General features: G+C 40.1%; 1 pseudogene; it reads left to right on the plus strand.

Annotated features, from left to right (window-relative positions):
• Positions 1 to 778: 778 nt before the first annotated feature.
• Positions 779 to 3,667, plus strand: LOC114052008 (annotated as a pseudogene).
• The last annotated feature ends 4,197 nt before the right edge of the window (positions 3,668 to 7,864 follow it).

A 7,864-nucleotide genomic window follows, 5' to 3' on the forward strand; every position in this document is an offset into this window, starting at 1 on the left:
CTTGTGCCTCCTGGCTGGCAGAGCTGGGTAGGAGGGAGATAATTCCTGAGGTACTTTTACTCATAGGACCATAGGTCTAGACCCAAATGCAGTATTTAGCTAGAAAATGCTCCTAGATCCTCCATCAAAAGGCTCAGTGCCAAGAGAAAGGACTGAGTTGTTGTTAGAGGCACCCCACTGTGTTCCTAGTCCCAGCTTCCCCCACAAAGGCATCAATCATTCCTACTTGGCAGAGAGGTGGGCCAGATGGAAGGCCATTTTTACCCTGGTCTCGACAGAACGTACTCAAAATAAAAATAACATGTCCCAGAGACTCCTCTTCTCTCCCAGTCTTGTTTATTCCTGGCAGAAAAGGGAGGGCTCCCCACAGATTGCAATAATTAATACTGACACCAGTGTGCCAAGAAAGAGGACCTGATCCTCCCCTTTTCTCAGCCTTCAATGCACCCCCAGCCCCAACATTTCTTTATTTCTTCATATAACAATAATAGCAAGCATTTCTATAGCACTATAAACCTTGCTAGGCACTTTACTTATGTTATGTCATCTGATCCTCACAACAACCCTACGTATCATTATTATTTCCATTTTACAGATAAAAAACTGAGGCAGAGAGGGGTTAAATGACTTGCCTAGGGTCACACAGTTAGTGTGAGGCCAGATTTGAACTCAGGCTTTCCTGACTCCAGGTCCTGTGGCACTACACTTGGCTTAGCTGTCTATATTTCCCACAGTACCGAATACATTCCGAATACAGAATTCCCATAGTAACTGCTCAATGAATGTTTGTCGATGCAATGACTGGTTTATCCATACTGTCAAAAAAGTGAGAGGTGAGTGACAGCAGCAGAGGAGGATATCATAAGTATGAGAGTTCTTCAGTGACTCTTCAACAGGGGAAAGCAAAGAGAAAGGGAGAAGTAAGGGAGCTAGTCTGGGGAGGGGCACCTCTGCTTCTTCCTCCCCAGTTCTCCCCACCCTGTGCAAGAATTATACACTGAACAATGTTATACTCCATTTGCAATACTAAAGTATAAATGGCAGAACCAAACGATTCTCCTTAGAGGCATCACAGGGCACAGAGTAAGCTGGGAATATTTTAAAATAAGAGTTTCTTTCCCACCTATCAAGATTTAGCTGCCAACAAAGCTATAATTAATATGGGGTAAATGGGACTCTTCCCCAAGGTACTGACTTAGATGAGATGTGCTTTCTTCTCATATCAACCAACCACCATCTCCAAGCATTGATTTGTGGTTGATCTTCTGCCAGGCTTTGTGTGGCTCAGCCTTCTTTGAGCTGTGACCTCTCAGTGCAATGATAATCTTGGTCAGGTTGTCTTCTGCGCTACTGCCTCATGTGACATCCTATGACAACCCCCAACAATTTTTTGAAACACATACAACGACCCCCATAGGAATCCCCAGGGTTCCACTCAATTACAAGTGACATAAGTAACCAAGCTGCAGAATGGGTTTTTGTTTTTGTTTTTGTTTTTGTGAGGCAATTGGGGTTAAGTGACTTGCCCAAGATCACACAGCTAGTAAGTGTCAAGTGTTTGGTCTGAGGCCAGATTTGAACTCAGGTCCTCCTAACTTCAGGGCCAGTGCACTATCCACTGTGCCACCTAGCTGCCCCTAAGTTGCAGAATGTTGCCCAGAATTGTCTCTAGTTGGAGCCGCTGAGTGTCTTCCTCTTAAAGCCAGGCATGTTTCGGCTGTGTGTCTTCTGGGTAAAGCTTCCCAAAGAATTTAGCTATTCTGGCACTAAAGTAAAAACCATCAAAAGGCTTTTAGTCTCTGATCTGCAGATCTAAAGTATTTACCCCTCGGCAAGATAGTCAGGTTAATAATCAAAGTTATTCTGATTCCCCAAATGCTTAAATATTTATGCCACTGACTATTTAACAATTTACTTTGTGCGACTTCTAGAAGCTGGGGTGTTTCTAGCCGCTGGGCACAAGTGTCTTTACTTAGATGTGAGAAATCTAACAATATAAGAATCAGTCATCCACAGTTTCAGAGCTTGAAGGATACTTTAGAGACCATCTAGTCTAACCTTTTTATTTTACAAATGAGGAAACTGTATCTCAGAGAGGCTAAATAATATATCCAAGGTCTAGGAGGTAGGAATTATACAAAGGTCCTCTGCCTCAAATTCCAGTTCCTTTCTAGAATCATAACTATGCTGGTGCAACTACAGTTTTGTCCCAAGCTGCCAACCTGGGGGAGGGCACATTCTTCCTCCTCCCTTCTCATGCTTCCCATGTGGACTATGGGAAACCTTGACACACCATGCTGAAACCTGACTTAGTTGACAAGTCAGCAAGCATTTATTAAGCACCTACTCTCTGCCAGTAGGCCTGGAGTCAAGAAGACCTAAGTTCAAATCTGGTCGGTCAGATTTGTCAATGAAGTCAATTAAGTTCTGTTGGCCTTAATCCACTAAAGAAAGTAAATGACAAATCACTCCAGTATCTCTGCCAAGAAAACCCCATGGACAGTGTGGTTCACGGGGTCACAAAGAGTCAGGCATTACTGAACAATAACAAAATCCGCCAGGCTAGATGCATCTAGATGGTACAGTGGATAGAGTTCTAGGCCTGAAGTCATGAAGACTAATCTTCCTGAATTCAAATCTGCCATCAGATACTTATTAGCTGTGTGACTCTGGGCAAGTCACCAACCCTGTTTGCCTCTGTTTTCTCATCTGTAAAATGAGGTAGAGAAGGAAATGGCAAATTGTTCCAATATCTCTACCAAGAAAACCCCAAATAGGGTCACAAAGAATTGGACGGGACTGAAAAATGACTGAGCAACAATATCTGCTAGGCACTGTGCTGAGTACTGGGGATACAAAGAAAAAAAAACAAAATAAAACACTTTTTCCTCTCAAGGAGATCATAGTCTAATGGAGGAGACAACATGCAAACAACAATGTACAAATAAAATAATATAAAGGACAAATGGAGATAATATTAAAGACAAGGTATGAATATTAAGGAGAACTGGGAAACACTCCCCTTCTTCCTCTTCCTCCTCTTCCTCCTCCTTCTGTGGCCCTGAGATACTGAGGAGAGTCATGGCCTGGCCACAGTGACTCAGTGAGCAATAGAATATCCAAATGAGACAGTGTTGGAAATTCTATTCATGGGAAGCTATGTGGTGTTTAGATTTTTTCACAAGACTTGGACAGATTTACTGGTCTTTGTTAGGCAAATATGCTCCTTATACAACTGTGTGAAGGGTTGTAACTTCGGGGCTAAGTTTTATCTACATGATTAAAGTTTATCTATTAAAGGATTGGTATGTTGTAACATATGCCCTGGGAATCTACGACCTCAATCTTTTCATCCCTTTTCTTTTACCAAAGGTAGGTCCCTCCTTAATGGAAGATTCAGATGAAGGTCCTTCCTTACCAACAAAACAAAATGAGAAATTTCATCGTTCCATTCAAAGGCTTCTAGAATTTAAATTTTGGCACTCTGCTACTAAAGGCATTCTTATTGCTATGATCTGTACGTTTTTTGATGATTTCAGTGCCCCTGTGTTCTGGCCAATCGTTGTGATGTACTTTGTCATTCTTTCCTATATGAAAGAGGCAAATAAAGTATATGATAAAATACAGGTGTATACCATTCACACATGGGAAGAGGAACATTTGCTAGTTAGAATCTGAACTGATTTGGTCACCACATAATCTGAGAAAAACTGTTTTGAGCCATTGTAATAATGCTTTTTTTTCTTTATATAAAGTAGTTGATTTAAAAAAAAAAAGGAGAACTAAGAAAATTTTTTGCAGAGGTTGCCATAATCTTTGCCTTCTCCCAGGAGGCAACTTTGTTCTCTTTCATGTACACTCTAGTTCAGCCAAGGCTGTCTTGCGGGGCCTTCCATACAACATCTCATCCTCCTTCTCTGTACAATGTATTCCCCATACCTGGAATACATTCCTTCTTTATATCCTCTCTTGGAATCTCTAATATCCATCAACTCTCAGCCTAAAGGACACCTCCTAAGTGAGGCCTTTACTGGATGCTCTCCCGCCATACCCCTACTACCGAAATGACCTTGTCTTTATTTCGGATATATTTTCCACATCCTTACTTTGTATATACAGAAGAAAAAGCTGGTAGTTGGGCTTGGGTTCAAATCCCACTTCTTCTAAGTACTACCTATATAACTTTGGGTCAGTGATTTAACCTCCTGGACCTTAGTTTCCTCATTTGTGAATGAGGGGATTGGACTACAGAGCCCTCTGAGGTCCCTTGCAACCCTGGATTTAGGATCCTATGTGTACCTGTCATCTTCCCTCATTGAATGGATGTTCTTTAAAGGCAGCAGTTGTTTTAGTTTTGTTTTTGTCTTGTCCTCCACCTCCCTAGCCCCATCTAGCAACAAAGTAGGAATAGTCAATCAATCAATCAGGAAACACTTATTAACTCCCTACTATGTGCTAGGCACTGTGCTAAACACTGTCATAAAGAAGGAGCTTAATAAAGAATGCTTGATTGATTGTTGAACAAGATTAACAATCTTGTTCAGGGACCCTTTCTTTTCTTTCTGACTTTCAAGGTGAGGGGTTGGGAAACCCTGATGTAACTTTTCCAAGAGGGTCCTACCCCCAGAATTTTGACCTTTGATTGCCTCCTTGCCTTTTCTTTCTTTCTTCCTTTCTTTCTTTTTTTTTTTTTTTTGCGAGGGAATTGGGGTTAAGTGACTTGCCCAGGGTTGCACAGCTAGTGTCAAGTGTCTGGTCTGAGGCTGAATTTGAACTCAGGTCCTCCTGACTCCAGGGCCTGTGCTGTATCCACTGCACCACCTAGTTTGCCCCCCCACCCCTTGCCTTTTCTCCTGCTCCTCAGCAAACTGCCTTCTTTAGCATCTAAGTCAAGTGAAGTCACTACTTTGTCAGTGAATACGAAGAGTAGTACACAAAGTGTGGTTTATACATCCTGGAAGATATACAAAACAATCTAATGGGGTATAGGAAGAAAATAGTACTACTTTCACTTATATTTATATTTATATTTATAGTTCATCTTAAGAAAAGAAAAAATTAAGCTTTACTAATATTTAATTGACAGATTGACACTGGAGACCTCACTCAAGTTATATGTTAAATGATCATGTGTCACATATGGTATTTAAAGTATTCCAGTTTCCTCAGGGAAGGGTTTGGGTTCCACAGCATAGAGTAGTTTGATTGACAGTGACATCCTCACTGGGTTAGTGTATGTTTCAGCATATTATGATGTAAGGCAATTTACATGTGCTTGGTTAAGAGGAGTTAAACATTAATCTAATTTTAACTAAATTAACCTTCATGAAATGGTTTAGTGGCTTTAAAAAATTCCTTCAAAGAGGCTGTAGATTGAGGATAATATAAATAATACTAAAACAAACAAGAAAATGGGCACCACTAACGTAATGACCTTCCCAATAGCCACATTGAGAGGTGAAAATAACAATGACTGTTCTAATCAGATGTGACAAGAACTTGGAGGGGTGGGATCAAAATTATCTAGATTATTTGAAATATGGATTTAGATTCATTATTAGGGCCCTAGCCCTAAAAATTATATTGTGCATTGAAATATTTGTTAAATTATACATGAAGTCTTCACAATTAGCAAGATATTTATAAGTAAACTTTTCTTACTTGAAAATCATGTGTGTCATCTCCAAAAATTCATATTGACACATTTTTAAACATTTTGACAATGGAATTTTCTAACTCATTTCAAAGTCTTCCAGATGAGAAGTTTCAGTGTATTTTGAACCCATTTGTCGAAAATATAAACATGCAATAACTCCCAAACAGATTACAAGAACAATTGATGTGGGGCAACTAGGTGGCACAGTGGATAGAGCTCCAGCCTTGGAGTCAGGAGGACCTGAGTTCCAATGTGACCTCAGACACTTGACACTTACTAGCTGTGTGACCCTGGGCAAGTCACTTAACCCTGATTGCCTAGCCAAAAGCAAACAAAAAAGAATAATTGATGAACACTGGCTGTCCACCTCAAATACTCTAGCTTCATTGGCTTCTTTGAGGTCCTAGCTAAAATTTCATCTTCTGCTGGAAGCCTTTCCTAATCCCCCTCAATGCTAGTGCCTTCCTTCTATTATCTCCAACTGATCCCGTTTGTAACTTTGTTTGTAATAATTGCTTTTCACGTTGTCTCCCCAATTAGACTATGAGCTCCTTGTAAGCAGGGACCATCTTTTGCCTTTCTCCTTTTACCCCCAGCATTTAGCACAGTGCCTGCCATACGGGAAGATGCTTAGTAAATGCTTATTGAGTGACTGACATTAGGGAAGATGGAAAAGTGTCAGCCAAATTTCAACAAAAATCTTAGTATAATTTGTGTGTGTAATTGAAAAATGAATATCATGACAATAGCTCATGATGCATTTCTTTCATTTGGATCTACATATTTAATGATGCATCTTTTTAATGTCTAAGATAGCCATTAAAACCTAGTGTCAAAATAAACTGAACTTAGAATCAGATCTTTGAATAGCACTACATCATCAAGTGCTAAGAAAGATTGTAAAAAACAATGAAGCATAGCCAATTCCATAGCTCTCACTAGAAACATTTTGGTCAGTAACAAGAGTCAAAGTTTCCATTAATACATACAATTAAAAATATTTATCTCATCCTTTTAGCGTGTTATTTTGTTCATGTTTCATAATGTGTATAATACATGTAGTGGGACATACATGTGGTTTACAAACGAATACAAGCATTTTGAGGTGCACGCTCAAAAATTTCTTTACTGATATAAAAAAAATTGCTGTGCATAATCCAAAGTTTGAAGATCACTGAATAGAGAGAAGCATAGTGCAAAACAGTAGTCTCCAAAGCAGAGGCTCCAATCCCTAGGGGGCTTTGGCATAAACCTAACAGAGGGCAAGTATGATCAGCTAATTAGAGGGTGGGAAGATCTGTCGCATGCCACAATCCCTTGTTTCTGGGCTAGTCTCCAACACAACCACACTCCCCCCATTCCAACCACTGAGGAGCTACAAAGTTCCCAACCTCTCTCTACCTTTCTGCCTATCCAACGTAGAGAGCCCAGTCTAATTTGACCCAAGGCCATTAGAATATAAATGCCCAGGCTGGAAGATATCTTACAAGTCATTTAATCTAAAAATTTTCAGCCAAAGAAGCCCGGAGATGTGAAGTAATTTGGCCCACATGACATTTTCTTGGAGGTCTTCAATGGCAGCAAATATTCATCTTTTGAGGGTAGATATGATTTTTGAAAATGGTCAGAAATAATTCTAAGCCAAGTCCAGTGAATAAGGTAGGGAATAATCAAGCTAAGGAATGTGTTTGGGAGTCTAAAACAAGATGTAATTATATAGTAACAAGACCATGTACCCATAAACTGGCTATGAGTATAATTCCCAAAGAGGAGCTTCAAACATTTTTTGAGCAAAAAGAACAGCTCTGGAATAAGTACGCAGCCTCCCAAAGGAGACTACTTGGAAGCCTAGCAGGCAAAGGTTTGACTTTGTATTAAAATGGTCACATGACATTATAAAGTGACTCCACACATGGTCACTTGACAATTTCAACACCACGAAGGCCCCTTGACCAATAGGAGAGATTGTGACTATCCTCTGTCTGATGTCACAGTGGATGTTCTCCCCTGAAAGAGGAGGCTCCCCATCACCACCCCACACTAAGCAGATTAGCTTATGGGCTAATCTAATTAAGTAGAAATCAGAATAAGGTAATATTCTTGTATAGTGATGAAGGACAGTGAAGAGAAGAATGACATCTATCTCTTGGAGTGTTTCATTTCTTCTTATTGATCCTGCCCAAACACCCCGGGGGAGTTGTAATATGA

This window comes from Vombatus ursinus, unplaced genomic scaffold, assembly GCF_900497805.2.
Source record: "Vombatus ursinus unplaced genomic scaffold, bare-nosed wombat genome assembly UNPS02014807.1, whole genome shotgun sequence".
Lineage (NCBI taxonomy): Eukaryota > Metazoa > Chordata > Mammalia > Diprotodontia > Vombatidae > Vombatus > Vombatus ursinus.